Consider the following 15,435-nt stretch of genomic DNA (forward strand, 5'->3'; position numbering starts at 1 on the left):
GCAAACTTGGTCAGCCATGGTCCACTGGATTTGGGCTGCACCTCAGAAAAGTATATGCCAAACAGCAGATGCCCCAAGATCGATCCCTGGGGTACACCGCTCATTACGGGTCTACTACTTGACGTGGTTTCCCCTATTTTGACTACATGGGTTCTATCAGTGAGCCAGTTTGCTACCCATCTGGTAACATATGGATTGATGCCTAGTTGAGAGAGTTTATCTGTTATACCTGAGTGGGGAATAGTATTGAAGGCTTTGACCAGGTCAAGGTAGGCGGTGTGCACCATCTTTCCCTTGTCCATGGCCTTGGTAATTGTCTCTAAGAAGTCGACCAAATTTAACAGACATGACTTCCCCTTGACTAAACCAAACTGTGTGGGATAGTGTGTCTGGAGGTTGTCAATGTCCTTGTTAATGAGGTCCATGATAATCTGTTCCATGGCCCTGCAGATCAGGCTAGGTAGGCTGATGGGTCTATAACTTCCACACTCCACCTTTGTGCAAAGGGATGACAGTGGCTGTCCTCAACTTGGCTGGGACAAATCTAGTACTCAGGCTTTGGTTGAATAGGGTGCCTAATGGTGCTGCAGGTTCCTGCCTGAGTTTATGTAGGATGCAGCCTTGAAGTTATTAGGTCCCATGGAGGCTGTATTTTTTGCCTTTGAGAGGGTAGTGATGACTTGTTCCCTAGAGATAATGGGAGGGAGGGAGGTACCAGGGATGTCCTGTTTTATTGATGGGGGGACAGAGGGGTGACATTTTCACCTGTCTGCCAGCAGGTTGGCTATATTTACAGCAATTATGTATGTGCTATCCTTGACTACCAGTTCTGAGCAGATCTGGGTGCTTCCCTTGAGATTGCAGACATATGTGAAGAAGGCCTTATGATTGTCATTATGAGAGGTGGTCAGTTTGCACTCAGTTTTCTTTGGAGGATTTCACTAGTGCTCTTATTTGCTTGCTCAGGCTAAGGGGAGATTGCTCTCAATTAGGCACCTGCTCTTTCTTGGTCCTGGACAGCAATTTTTTCCTTTTATTATAAAGTTTATTTATTGCAGATGTACACCAGACAGGTTTACTCTTCCTTAAGGTGGATGATTTCTTCATGACGGGTATTCCTGATTCCATGCAGCCATATAAATGCTCATATAGTACTTTGGTGTAGGTTTGAACATATGTGCCAGTTCTTATGGAGGGGGAGGGGCTGTGAAGCTATTTATACCTTCCCTCAGGAGGTTGTAATCAGCTTTGGAAATTTTTTTTTGTTTAACCCCTAGCTGTGGAGATCGGAGGAGATGATGACTTTGAAAGTGACCACTTTATGGTCGGATCTTACCAGGGATGATGACACTGTAGGGACACTGCAGTGGTTACGCATGCTGGTTAATACCAAGTCCAAGATATTTTCACCTCTTGTGGGGGTGTTGTCCAACTAGTCCAAAGCAGCATTTGTATTGATGAAGTCAAGGAATCTCTGGACATTTGTGTTTTGGCATGAGTATTTCTTCCAATCTATGGTTGGATAGTTAATGTCACCCATGATAAGGGTAAAGGGTTGAATCCTGATAGATTTGAAAAAGTCCAGATAGATGGAGTAGGCATCTTGAGTCAAAGTTGGAGGCCTATAGCTAGTGATGATTTAAATAGGGGTCTTGCCAATTGTTAACTGCACCTGGAGTGTTTCCTGTGCATCATTTTGTTTGACCAGCCTGGAGGTGTGTGTGTGTGTGTGTGTGTGTGTGTGTGTGTGTGTGTGTGTGTGTGTGTGTGTGTGTGTGTGTGTGTGTATATATATATATATATATATATATATATATATTGCAACTCCACCTCCTTTTGCTTTGCTGCCCATGGTTTGGGGTCTGAATGTATGAGTGAGTAACCTGGTATGACTGGGGTGCTCTCTGCAGTTTTGAACCAGGTTTCTATGACTGCACAAATGTCAGCATCTTCCAGGGTTAAGAATGCTTGCAATGAATGCAGGTTTATGTTCAGATACCTAGCATTTAGTAGAATGACCTTTAATTTACATTTTGATAACATTTTCATGTTGGTAGTTTTGACCTCATGGCATTGCCTAAAAAAGGCACTATGGGGGAGGCAAGAGCCTTTGCCAGGAGCCTGAAGCCCAAGGGAGACAGAGTCATGCCATCTCTGGCAAAGCATGGTGGTTTGTCAGTCATGTCATCCCAGGGTGTGAGGTACATGATCCCCTTGGAATAACACCAGAAACTAAGCCAATTGTTAAAGTCAATCATTTTCTGTTTGTACTGAGGAATCTTTCTGGGTGATGGTAGAATGCTGCTTAAGGCTAGGAACATACCTTTCTAGGACACATATTCAGCAAGCTCGATCATGCCTGTCTTCATATAAACCGGGGAGATACGTCTCAAGTCATTCACACCAACATAGGCTATGACAGAGTCATATCAGTACCTGTTGAGAGACTTGATTGCATGGGTGATATGGCGGATTCTGGCACTTGACAAACAAGTAATCATGACTTTCTCCTTATCCAACCTGGTGAAGGGCACATCTGTGTGTCTCATAATGGAGTCTCCTATGACTAATATGCTGGGTTTATGTTTAGGCCTTAGTGGCTATGAGACAAGAGTGTGTGGACTATGTGTGCTGTGTGGTGTGGTGGACATTGGAGTTTGTGTGTGTTTTTGCCTCGGAGGTCTCTTTTGTTCGGGTATGCCTTGTTGAGGACCTCCACATATGTGGGGGGATGTTGTGTAGGTGTGGGTGGTGTCCATGTTGACAACCTTCTCAGTGCCAGATATACTGGCTTGTGAATGAGAGAGCATAGACTTGAGGTTCTTAATGTAACTGCATCTATCACAAATTGTGTTCCTAGGTGGTAGTAGTAGAGGGCTGTCCATGTACATGAGGCAGTTGCTACACTGTCTCAGGATACCCATATCAACCAGACTGGCAGGAGAAAACTTAGGAAATTGTCCATCCATATTTGTCAGAAACTGAGGGAGAGAGGCCAGAGAGAGCTAAGAGGGTAAAGGTTGGTAGGTCTAAGAGTAGTACTACTAGGTCATCACACAAGTTCTACTAAGGAAAAATTTGTGGCTAAACTATGCTCACAAAGAAGCACAGATTAACCACTTACAGACAAATGAACAGAACTCACAGTATGAAAAAATACAGTTAAACAGTAACTATTTTTAAGGGAAAAAAATGTAATCCTAGGCATTTAGATCTATACGAGGCACTGCTCGCCAAACTGAGTGCAAAACCGCGCAAACTCTGTGCTTAAATACAAGTGAATTTAAACAGTTCTAACACAATCTGCTAATAAAAAAGCCCCTCACAGAGCCTTTATTCCAGCAATATCCAACTCAGATTGGTCCTGAGCTACACATTTCTGCCACAAGGGTGCAGGGGGGGGGGTGGCCATCTTCATGCTGGACGGCTGGTTTTAGTACTCAAGTGATATCAAACAGTCTAGATTCAGCAAGTCTGAATCTAGCCTATGGTATTTAAGGCAGATGAAGCAAAATATACAAGTGCAGAATAAATCAGTCACATCAGCAAAAACAGTATAAAATGAAGCAACAGTTCAGTGAAATACAATCCACAAGTGGAAAGAACAGGCTTAAATTCTACTTATTTGTTGAAGATTTCAGTGGATGCCTTAGATTCTCTTAGATATACTTCAGATCTCTGGCTAAGACAGTCATACTCTGAGCAGCTCTGCCAAACTGAGTCAAATAGCTCATAGCTAAGTACTAGCAGCCTTTGTGGGCCCTTTTAAGGCTATCCAAAATCCCTTGGTGAAAATCAAACCCTGTACATCTGGCGGTATAGATAAGCACCTTAACCATTATACTAAACTTGCAAAATAAAAAAACTAAACAACATGCATACAATTTAAGCACGGGCATTAATGCTCTTCTAGCCTGCCAATATACCAGAACAGTTGTTCCCATAATATGTGTCCAGACTGTTTTAAAAATATCTAAACTAGTGCTTGCTTAATGTAATTTGGTAGTTTGTTCCATGGATCAGTTGCTGTTTCAGAGAACCATTTAGTACACTTCTCATTCCTATAGAATCTTCTACATAGTTTGTCTGATGATTCAATACTATTTGATAACTCCAGACATTCCCAGAGATAGTTGTCTCTAAATACCTTATACACCTGAATAAGATCTCTTAAATATCTGTAAATGACACTGTTCAAGTTCAGATATTTCAGTCTTTCAAACTAACTTAAATTTTCACATCCCTGGATTTGTTGGTATATTTCTGCTGTACTCTTTCCAGTTTACTCATGCTTGTTTTTTTATAAGGTTTCCATATTGCTATTCCATAGTACAGTTTGGGTTTAATGTAACTAACAAATAATGGCCTTCATTTCTGATTTCCTAGACTTTATACATCTTTTTATGCAACTTAGAGTTCTATAACTATCCTTAACCAATTAGTTGATGCGATTAGAAAAACTCGAAGCTGGATCTACCCATATACCCAGGTCCTTAAACGAATCAGCAGTTTCAATCACTGTGTGCTGTATTAAATGTTCACCTTTCAATGAATGTCTCCCAAATCTCATATGTTTAGTATTTCATGTATTTATAGGTTCATGGATTCATAAGTTCATAGGTTGGTACTAGGCTATCAGCCCTAGGGCCTATACAAGCCTAGCCATAACAATTCCCTGGCTATTTCTTCCCACACTATTTACTTCCCTGGACCCCTGTCTAGCAGGGCAACTGACGTGATCCCTGGGGTGAATTTCCTTTCTCCCATCCAATCATCAAGGTTCCTTTTGAAGAGGGCCAAAGAGGCACTCTGCTTGACATGTATGGGCAATCTATTCCAGAGTCTGGGGAGTCTCTGGGTCAGGAACCTATTCCTCCAGCATGTTTTGTTTATTGTGATGACAAGGTTTAGATCCCTGGAGCGTGTGGCTCTGAGGGATTGGGATTTCTTTAAGTGTAGCATGTCCAACAGCTCTGGGTTTGACATGGCCTTGTTTGTTAAGCAGAGATCGCCTCTGAGTAGACGATATGCGATGGAGTATAGCTGGAGTTTTTTAAGGCGGTCAGCGTAGGGCATCTGCTTTAGGCCTGTTATTCTTTTAGTGAGGTATTTCTGTGGCCTTTCCAGTTGTTGCAGATGTCTTGAGAGGTACATAACAAACAGGGCATTGTATTCTATAATGGGTCTAATGAGGGATGAGTACAGTGGGACAATGACCTCCTTTTTTCTGGATGAAAAGCCCTTAGTGATGAGGTGTGCCACATAGAAGGATTTCCTGACTGTTGTGGCGATGTGGTTATCGAAGGTGAGACCACTGTCCACCTGTGTCCCTAAGTCAATTATCACACTTTCGGTGTTTAGTGTACTGCCACCTATATGGTAATTCACAGATACATGTTTTTCCCAAAGGGGATAACTATACATTTCTTGGCATTGAGCTTGAGCCCATGGCTCTGGCACCAAGCATCTGTTTCTGTAAGGCCCTTTTGTAGAGTATCCACATCATTTGGGGATTCAATAATGGCTCCCAGTTTGCAGTCATCTGCGAACTTTGTTAGCCAGAGTCCCTTAGTGTTGGCCTGTACTTCAGAGAAGTAGATGCCAAACAAGAGCGGTCCCAGGACTGAACCCTGAGGTACTCCACTTGTCACTTGTCTGGAGCTGGATTTGGAGTCGGCTACTTTTCCAGTGTGGGTTCTATCAGTAAGCCAGTTAGCAACCCATTGGGTGACGTAGGGATTAATGCCCAGCTTAGTAAGTTTATCTATGATTCCAGAGTGGGGGATGGTGTCAAAGGCCTTGGCAAGGTCTAGATAGGCTGTGTGGACCACTTTACCCTTGTCCATGGCTCTGGAGACTGATTCGAAGAAGTCAGTCAGGTTCAGGAGACAGGATCGGCCCTTCACAAACCCAAACTGGGTGGGGTCCAGTGTTTGAAGGTTGCCAATGTCTTTGTTTATAAGTTCCATGATAATACGCTCCATGGCCTTGCAGATAAGGCTTGTCAGACTGATGGGACAGTAGTTTCCGGGATCCAAGGTGGATCTCCCCTTGTGGAGTTGGATAACTGTAGCTCTGCGCCACTCAGTGGGCATGAAACCTGAGGTGAGGCTATGATTAAACATGACACTTAGGTGAGGTGCCAGTTCATATTGTAGTTCATGTAGTACACACCCCGGGATGTCATCTGGTCCCATGGATGCTGTATTCTTAGCTTTGGAGAGTGCTTTTTTTTTACCTGTGTAGCCGTTATTACCGGAATTTGGCAATCTTCCGGTATTGAGATGGGCCATTTAGGGGGTGAGAGGGGGGTGAAGTTGGCACTGAATCGATCTGCCAGGATATTGGCAATATCCTTGGGATCAGTATATTTAATGCTATTCTGTTTTAGCTCAGAGCATATCTGAGCATTGCCATTTAGATTCTTGACATAGTTATAGAATGTCTTGTGGTTGTCTTTGGAATCTTTGGCAATTTATTTTCGTAACTAGCTTTGGAGGATTTTATGAGGGATCTCAGTTTTTACTGAGGCTGGTAAGGGAGTTTTTTGCATCCTGGGATTTTCCTCTTTTCTGCAACAGCTTCTTCCTTTTGTTGTAAAGTTTGTTTATGGCAGGGGACCACCAGATTGGCTTCCTTTTTTTGGATGAGAGCATCTTGGTTCTATTTGGGATGGCACGATTCATGCATGAGTGGATGTGCTCGTACAGTGCCTTAGTGTAGGATTCAGCAGTTGAACTTTCAGTTCCCGACTGCATGGGTGTCATGAAGTTTGTCACTTCTGACTTGAGTAGCATGAAGTTTGCTTTGGAGAAGTTTTTTATGGAGGTTTCCTTACTGGGGGGTGGGATGTGGATGTTAAGGGTGATTAGCTTATGGTCAGACCTGACTAACGAGGAGGTGACCATAGGTGTGGAGCATCGATTTCCCATGTTGGTAATGACCAGGTCTAGGATATTGGAGCCCCTGGTGGTGCTATGGATTAGTTGATCCAGAGCGTTGGAATTTATGAATTCCAAGAACCGTTGGGCAAAGGTGTTGGTACATGAGTAGTTTTCCCAGTTAATGGCAGGGTAGTTAAAATCACCCAGTATTAGGGTGTTTGGTTCTATCTTAATATTTTCCAGTATGTTTAGAAAGGTGTAGTGAGAATCTTGGGGTATGGTGGGGGATCTGTAGCAAGCTACAATTTGGATTGCAGTCTTACCTAGTGTTAGTTGCACCTGGAGAATTTCAGACGCATTGTGTTGGGCAAATAACCTGGTGGTGTGAATATCCTTGGTGAATATTGACACTCCTCCACCTTTAGTGTTTCTGTCCTGGTTTGGTGGCCAAAAAGTGTGGTAAGAGTTGTAGCCTGGTATTGCAGGGGTGCTCTCTGGAGCCTTGAACCAGGTCTCAGTTACTGCACAGATATCGATGTTCTCCATTTTTAGGAGTGCCTCAAGAGAGTGCATTTTGAGGTTTAGACTTCTAGCATTGAGTAGCATTACCTTCAGATTTTGCATGCTTGTACCTGTTACTGTGGTGGTTTTGTCCTTTGAACTTTGCCTAAAAAAGACACTATAGGGGTGGCAAGAGCCTTAGCCAGTAACCTGAATCCCAGGGGCGACAGGTGCAGACTATCTCTGGCAAAGCATTGTGGTCTGTCAGTCATGTCATCCCAGGCAGACAGATACTGGATCCCCTTTGAATGACACCAGAAGCTTAGCCAATTGTTGAAGTCAAACATTTTGTCCTTATATTGTGGTATCATTCTGGGCGAATGCAGGATGCTACTCAGGGCTAGGGTCATACCTCCCTGAGCCACATGATCCAAGAGCTCTTCCATGTCTCTTTTCATGTAGTCCAGGGAGGTATGTCTCAAGTCATTCACTCCAACATGGACAATGACAGAGTCATATTTGTACTTGTTGTGGAGTGACTTGAGTGCATGCATTATGTGGCGGATCCTGGCACCCAACAGGCAGCTGACTGTAATTTTCTCCTTGTTCAACCTGGTGAGAGGGACATCAGTGTGCCGGACTATAGAGTCACTTATGACTAAAGTGTTAGGTACATTGTCTTGCCTTAGGGGCTGTTGCTGGGTGGCACACTGGTGTTGTGAACTATGTGACACTTTGGTTGTGATTGGTGTTTGTTTGCATTTCAGCTTGTTTCAGCTTCAGAGGTCCTTGTTGCTTGGGCAGGTTACAGTTAAGGGCCTCTGCATATGTGGATTTAGTGTTGCTATATGTGGGTGTTGGTGGTGTGGGTTTAGAAGGGCTATGTGTTGCTTGAGGTGTAGTGTGGGTGTTAACCTTCTCCTCTTGACTGTCTAGCACAATCTTGGGTGGATAGAGCTTTGCTTCCATTTTGGCTATGTAAGTGCATCTCTCACAGGTTGTAGTGTTGGGTGGTAGGAGTAGAGGGTTGTCTGTATACATGAGGCAATTGCTGCATTGCCCCAGTATGCCCAGATTCACCAGGTGGACAGGAGAAATCACAGGAAGCTGACCCTTGGACATGCCTGGTTTGGTGCTTTTTTTTGTAAAGTACAGGAGCTGTTTTCCCTTACCTTAGCAAGGTACTTTGCAGTTATAGGCTGTTTAGTGCCTACTATTAATTTCTCCTTATTAACAAGGAGAGTTGAGTGTTTGTATCAGTTTAAGGCTTCCTAGTGCTTTCCAGCAGGTATTAGAGAAAGTGCTAGTCACAGGGATGCTTAAAGGTAAGATGGAAAAAAAATGCACACTGCAGTGTGCACTAGAGAAGTTAGATGTGAAAGTAGGTAACTTAAGTTTTAGCTGTTTAAAAAGTTAAGGTTTAGTGGAGAGCTACTATTTTTAAAACAGCAAGATGGATTGAAATTGAAATAATATTATCAGCATATTATTGTCCTGTGCCCAAATGGTCGCTCTAGATATGCCCTATCTTTAATACATGTAATCAATTTACCCAATTTCAGATCATCTTTGTACAGACTGTAGAACACCTCAGATGAAAAAGATAGGTCTGAAAGATACAGTCTTAATGAGTAAGGGCCCAGGACAGAGCCCTGTGGGACACCCTGATTGTAACCAGAAATTATACCTATCCAATTGCTGTGTGATACCTGTCATGTCCTATTTGTAAGTCAGGCAGCTATCCATTTTATCAAGAGTAAATCAATAGCTAGTTGTTACAATGTATTGATCAGTGTTTTGTGTATGACCCTGTCAAATGCTGAAGTTAAATCTATAGAAATTACATCAATGCACAATTTTTCATTTATAGCTGTTATTATATTGTTATAGAACATTGTTACAGGTGGTAAAATATCTGTTTTCAACATATACATGCTGATGTACGGTTTCAAGCTGGATGTTACCCTTAGTAAGAACAATGAGGCTTTTGCCTATAATATATACCGCAAACCCACCTTTTCCAACAACTATCATTATTTTGGCAGTGCTCACCCTCTCTTCCAAAAGAAGAATTTGGTGAAAAGCCAATTCATTAGGTTGGCTAGGATGATATCCAGTAAAGATATAGTTGACGCAGAAAGGAAAAAACTTGAGAAAATGTTTTTTTAGAAAGGGACTACCCCTATTCACTGATAAAGAATATTAGTGATTATGTTTATAACATCTGAGGAAATAAATATGAATCTTTGCTGTGAAAAGGTTTAACAGATGGGAGGCCCAATAATGTACATACACCCTGAAGAAATACTGGTGGAGATGGAGAGAATATTGTAGGGGAACATATGGATTAGAGAGAATTACAAAGGCCTTTGTTCTAGGATATAGTGCAGGATACACTATTATTAAAAATATTGTGGAAAAGTATTGGGGGTTGTTGACATCTGAAGTCGTGGGGAATAGATTTTTATTCACCTATAAAAGGGCCCCAAATCCAAGAATATTTTGGAAAACAACACAGGTAGTAAGGGATACAACAAGGGTACAAAAAATGTGGCAGCTGTGTGCAATGTAAACATATTTTAGTTGTTTACTTGAAAGACGCAGCTAAGACTACTATATACCCTAGATATGGAAACTGCACTAGTAAAGGAGTGGTCTGTTTAGCTACCTGTAGTACATGCCCAGCTTTTTATGTCGGGAAGACCGAGAGATGTCTTAAAAAGCAAATTTATGAACATGGGTATGAAATAATAGTGAAAAACATTAACCACACTTTATACAGGCACTCCATTAATTGTTCTAATGACAAAGGGTTTTTATTTTATATATTAGAGAATGTGACACCTAACCCAAGAGGGGGTGCATGGAAAGTGCATCTAGAGCCCGAGGATTAATTAATTTGTCCCTAGTTCCAGTGCTAAAAAAAACAAGGGATAATAAATATTGGCACTCTATCTTGTTGTTTTTGTGTGTTTTGGTACATTTTAAGAATAAAACAATTTTTATGGTATGTTTTAAAATAAACATAAGATAGGTTGGTTACTTAAACTAAGCTGAATTTTATATGCTTATATTTAGCATTGTTGATTTTCAATATATATAATACCTTTGGAAAGTTTTATTTGAGTGTTATACCTTTAAGACCTGATTGCAGGTATTTTATGTTACGGAAGCATCATTTAAAAGTAGCATTTGATATATGGATTTTAGAGTCTAATGAAGTCTATTGCACACAGATGAAAAGCTATATTGTGCATTACACAAGCTTAAGTAATTTTGTGGTATCTACCTTCACCAGCAGTGCCTATTTTGGATCTATTTTGATACTAGTGTTTTCCCTGGCATTGGTATGGATTTCTAGCTGTTTTTCTACCTCAGATACCACCAACTCAAGCAGATGGGACCGTGGTTTTAATTTCTCATCCAAAGGACAGCACAGTCAAGAATATAGCCTCCCTGTTGCAGTGTCAGAAATTTGAAAATTAACTTAGTCACCCAGATTTTCTGATCATTTACCATGAAAAATGAGTGATTTGCCTGTCAACCCACTGACAGTAACCCTATATAAATATACATTGACTGTTAGTAAATATGTACATTTGTATATAACCATTCCCATACCTTTTGGGCACTATAATATGAACTCTGTTGTCAAGTATCAATGTTCATGCAATACAAGACATTATAAATCTAAATTTAACTGCTTTTCTCTGTCTCTGTTTCCTCCTACTGTAAAGAAACTCTATTACTTTCATTAGATTAGTTTTTTAAGTTTCGTTTTAAGATTATTGTACATTTTGTTTGACTTTTGTGTGCAGTTGTCAAGCTACTTAGCATTTGTAACATGCCTTGAAAACTGTAATATAATATAATATAGCAATAACTCACGCCTGGGTGTAGGTAATGCTGGATTTACCCACGGTTGGTGTGGTTTGCTCACAAGGGCAAATACTTACTTTTCTTAAATAATGGCATTGTATAATGCCTCCTTGCTGCCCTTCCGCAGCTGTCTGGTATTCTGCGGCAGTTCTGATGTACTGTGCATGTGTATGCTTACGCAGTATATCAGGGCTGTTGGCGGAAGCAACGGAGAAAGCAAGATCTCCGTTGCTTTTTACAAAGTGTCTCGCTATGTTAAAGGAGTTTAACATAGCAAGACAGCTTTAAAAAAAGCAACCAAGAAAGGAAGATCTCCGTTACTTTTTTTAAAGTTGTCTCACTATGTTAAACTCCTTTAACATAGCGAGACAGTGTCTAAAAAGCAACGGAGATCTTGCATTCTCCATTGCTGTAAAAAAAGACTTATTCTAATGGAAAAAGTCCGGGCGACCGGACCTTTTTCCATTAGTATAAGTCTGATTTACAACGTGCATGCTGACCAATCAGCGTGCACATTTTGGAATATTAATGGGGGGTCATTGTATAATAAGCATATGATGGCTTATTTGTATCACTTGCTTCTAACAACTATAACAATAGCCTAGGTCATGTCTGAAAAGGTAACCAGGTGAATTGCTCAGTTAACGAATCTAAAAGAAAGAAAGAAATAAACAAACAAATAATTAAATAAATGAAATATTGTAAACTAATACAGAAAAATGAAAAACAAGTTTTAAAAATTGCTGAGATGCAATTTAATTTCATGAATATTTCATTACATGTACTTTTTTTAACTAATGTAATGCACTTTGGAGCTTCATATGGAGGGGTGTTTGGCCTAATGGCTAAAGTTTTCCTCACAGACAGAGTTTGATTCTCACCTTTGAAAGGGAAATTTGCCATACTTAAAATGGCCCACAATTGTAGTTAGCCTAGTACTTAACTATGAGCCTGTGTTCCATCAACTTTTGTCTTATTATGTGATATTTTACATATAGTGCATTTTTTTAATACTGCATGTTGCATAATACTCTGTCATCTTTCCACTTTTCTATCATTTTTGTACATACTCTAACCACTGCAACTCAACATTAGCACTGTGAATAGCATGTTAACTGTATGTACTGAGCCTACAAATTATAGTTCATTAACAAATGACATATTATGGCACCTCTGCTGCAAAATGTTCCATTATAGGCATTGTGACTCAGTGCTAATCACAGAAATTCATAGTTTTAATTAAACTATGTCAGATTAAAATAGTTACTAGTCTATTCAATTCCTTCTCTTGGTTTCACTTTTTTCTTAAAGGTTCCACGATCCGTTTGTAGTGAAACATGTCAGCCTGGATTCAGGAAATCACTTCAGAAGGGACAACCAATCTGTTGCTTTGAATGTATTTTGTGCTCTTTTGGAGAAATTTCTAATAGAAGTGGTAAGAACATATGGATTTCTTTTGTTTATTGAGGAGTTAAATTCAAAAGATATAAAAAAAAAAAGATAAGATCTCAGTAACTGTTAAAGGCTTTACCATCAACATGAAAATTAGTTAAGGCAGTAAGCTATTACTAATGCAATATTTGAGTCTAAAAACACAAAATATATACACACATCCAAAGTTATATAAACATGCAGAAAGAAGAACAAGATTATTTGGCTACTTGCTTTGTCCAGTAGCCAACATTCGACAGAAGTCCGTCATATTTTGTTACCTTTACTGCACCCATTTCATGGCCTTTTGAACATACACAGCACATCCAAGGAGCAGCCTGAAGCATTGTCCCTTTATTCACTATCTTACAGACTTTTGAGGAGTGACTTGTGCCTAGACTATCATGCCACTATAGACCCAGTTTTCCTTGATCTCCTCTATCTCTGCAAGTCTAATACTTCCACTAACCCAGAAAAGGGATCTGGCCATTAGTGCAGAAGGTTGAGCCTGTGCTGTAGCTGCTGTGGTACCGGGTTTGATTCCCTTAACCCTCATTTGCCTACTGTGTGACCTTGAGAAAGTAATATAACCAGATAGTGCTTAGTGGCAACTGAGAATGTGGAATAAGTTCCTCAGTGTTCCCCTGGACTCCAAGCCTAGTAACTGCCTATGAACAAGTAAATCTTCACCAAAGATAAAACAACGTGGAGAGACAGATTTATCATAGCACCTGTCTCACCTCTGCAACAGACTTCTCCTGTAGGTTAAATAGGGTCTATAGTAGAAGACCAAAGATACATTCTTTCAAACTTAAAAGGCTGAAAACGCAAAATATCTAAGCAGCTCTTAAGCAAATTCTTTCCCTGGGAAAGAATTTGCTTGGCCGCTTCGGTACGTTGCCATTTTCAGCACTGTAGTGCGGTCTAGGAGTTGGTATATTTAAGTATGGGGGGGTCCCCCCCACATAATGTAATGTTTGAAATTGATTTTTTTTTTTTGTCGGAACAGCAATTTTTTTCCCTTGGAAAAAAATCGCTGTTCTGACACTTCAACATTGTAAGCTTTCGCTTACATAGAGTCAGTCAAACACCGTTCACTTTTTTAAGCATTCAGTGATTTAATATAGACCCAGTTAAACAGTGTGAGTTGCTAGAATCCTTCAAATGGAACCTTGATGATTGCATGGGTCCCCACAGATTTATACCCCAACTGATGGTCCTGGCCCTCCTTGAGAAAGGGGATACAGCTTTATGGTGAATATTGGCAAGGTGTATGCAGTCCTAAAACTAAATTGCCTTGAAATATCTATGAAAATCTAAATCTATAAATATTTTTGTTCATTTGCTTTTAGCCATCCACTCTGGGAACCCATTTCGTTGGTCTACCACTCTTTGTCAGATATAGTATTTACTCATGTCCAAGTTAGTGTTTTCTCTATATTTGGAGATAGAGTTGAAAATGATGGATGTGCAGGTGGGGGTCTTTTTTCTTTGTAATTCCCCTTAACATTTTGAAGACCTAAAGTATGTCCTCGTTTTTCTTGCTTCATCTACAGTATAGTCAGTCACTTTTATGTATATCCTTTTACCTTTTTAACTATCCCAGTACCTTTCTCCACACTTTCTCAAGCAGTTTCACAATCGCCTTCTTAAATATCCTCAGGAAGTAAATGAAGTTTTCCAGCTGCGACCTTAATGTCAGTCTGTAATCACATGACAAGTACAACTACTCAGTAGAGTCTATGCCCCTGAAGATGGGGAACAGCATCCCATTGTACTTAACAGCTATTGTTTTCAGTTGATGATATTTCATCCTAGATGTGATTCTTACCTGAAGTTCTTTTTTATCCTGCTATTGGGCTGCCTTTATTTTTTATTATTATTATTATTATTATTATTATTATAATTCCTGGATTCTTTGGATGTGATTTTCTGCTGTTAATGCTGGGATTAGACATCTGCTGCAAGTGAAGAAAAGAGATAAGAGCTGTGAACTTGGACCTGAGGTCTTGCTCACACACTTCAACTTCAGCTGAGAAGTTTATTTGTTGGATGGTTTATATATACTTAGTGTAAGATTCAGCTGCATAGTGCATTCTGCATAATGCCTGTTTGCTGACTGATGATAGCATCTACATCTACAGTGCCTTATTGCATTTCTTAGTGACTTATTTTAGCAATAATCCATGACTGGGTGTGGGTAATGCTGTGTTTACTCATGGCTAGAGTGGTTTGATCATGAGGGTAAAGAGAGAATGATTCAGCAAAAGTCATCTGTGGGTAAATCCAGCATTGCCCACACACAGCAGCGGATTATTGCTGTTTTGCAATGACATTATTTAAGACAAAAAAAATCCTACCATTTCAAAAGAATGTCATTGTATAACTGGTCTTTAACATTCCCATGTGACTCCTGCATTGCAGGATATAACTAAAGGATGCACTGCATATGCATTCAGCATTGATATGCTAAGGCTTTCCCAGCACATAGCAGTATCCACTTCTTCTTTATCCCCCCCAAGTAAATCAAAAGTGTATATGTTTATTGTACACCCATGACAGCCTTTTTTAATGTATGGTTCTTCTGTTGAAGCCCTGTTGCTGTCTGAACACATTTGGCTAGCAGAAGCACTTAAATAGAAAAATATTTTAACACATAAAGCAGCATGTGTGATGTTCAGTTGCCATTTGTAGTGAAGATGTGTTAAGTGCCACGATATGTAGTTGTACCATGAGCTGT

At 40.2% G+C, this 15,435-nt stretch overlaps 2 protein-coding genes across 5 annotated transcripts in view; both read left to right on the top strand.

Moving 5' to 3' along the window:
• ANO5 (anoctamin 5) overlaps positions 1-15,435 on the top strand; it is a 1,890,652-nt gene that overhangs the window by 1,264,881 nt on the left and 610,336 nt on the right. The gene's annotated exons all lie outside the window — the stretch shown is intronic.
• LOC122811054 (vomeronasal type-2 receptor 26-like) overlaps positions 1-15,435 on the top strand; it is a 46,596-nt gene that overhangs the window by 9,438 nt on the left and 21,723 nt on the right. Inside the window, exon 2 of the mRNA XM_044082603.1 lies at positions 12,576-12,699. The gene's annotated coding sequence lies outside the window, so the exon portion shown is untranslated. The remainder of the gene's footprint in view (positions 1-12,575; positions 12,700-15,435) is intronic.

This window comes from Protopterus annectens, chromosome 9.part0 (assembly GCF_019279795.1).
Source record: "Protopterus annectens isolate FY-2018-M chromosome 9.part0, PAN1.0, whole genome shotgun sequence".
NCBI classification, from domain to species: Eukaryota; Metazoa; Chordata; order Ceratodontiformes; family Protopteridae; genus Protopterus; species Protopterus annectens.